Below are 1003 nucleotides of genomic sequence, written 5' to 3'. Positions count from 1 at the left end.
AGTCGTGGTCTTGTGTGTCTGAATAGTGTTTTGAACCCCCTGGTTTACCTCCATGTCATGGATATTCCTGCTCAGTTCCAACAGCTGCTTCAGTGGTTTCGTCAGACATTTACTCGTTTGTTTGTGTCAGAATGGCAGTGTACCCGTGGAACAAACAGTGACCACAACAATATCTTAACAGTAAATAATGACTTTGACTTTGTCTTTTAGAGTAGAGTGTAAAGACTGTTTTACGTATTATACTGTCTATACTATCTTTTTCGGGATAACAGTTTTGGCTCAAATGGGTTTATAAATAAAAAAGCTTTGTTTCTGTGTTTGTTGTTCTTCTGTTGCCCTGCATCGAAAATTGCATTATTGAAAATTGCATTATTCAAATCCTTTACAGCAACATTTTTTTAGTCACATTGAAAATATAAACAACCACTGAGACATGACTATAAATGCGTAGGGGATTGGAGGCAAGACAACAGAAACTAAAGAGTAGATAAGAAAGCTAAGGTGATCTCAACAAATGCTAAACAGAGGAATAGCTATAGTAACTAACACAAGGAACTGCTTCTTAACCTGCCATAGAAATGCTGGGTCACAGACCCAGGACCGTGACACTTTTAATTTAAGCAAAGATCAGGAAAGAGCGCTGGCAGATTAGTATCATTTATTTTATGTTCACTGACACAGTTTTCAGGTTAGTAACCACTTTTCTTTAGATTTGTGTAGGTTATGTGTACAGCAAAATAATTTCCCATAAAAAACATCTGCTGGATTATTACGTTTGTATAGCAGTAGAACAGTGTTGGTGAAATTTAATCAACATTAACTTTTGTTTCATGCCTACTATAAGTCAGCTTTGCAGTGAACATGTGATTCATATTTGACATGAGATACACAATATTTGGCTTTTAGTTTGCTCTGGAATTCTAATGTATAGTATTTGATGTATACTGCTCTAAGCAAGGGCACACACACACACACACACACACACACACACACACACACACAC

The sequence above is a fragment of the Pundamilia nyererei genome, unplaced genomic scaffold (genome assembly GCF_000239375.1).
Source record: "Pundamilia nyererei isolate P.nyererei 1_Seehausen unplaced genomic scaffold, PunNye1.0 scaffold00106, whole genome shotgun sequence".
Taxonomy (NCBI): Eukaryota; Metazoa; Chordata; class Actinopteri; order Cichliformes; family Cichlidae; genus Pundamilia; species Pundamilia nyererei.
The sequence above is the reverse complement of the archived record's forward strand: the minus strand, read 5'-3'. Positions refer to the sequence as shown.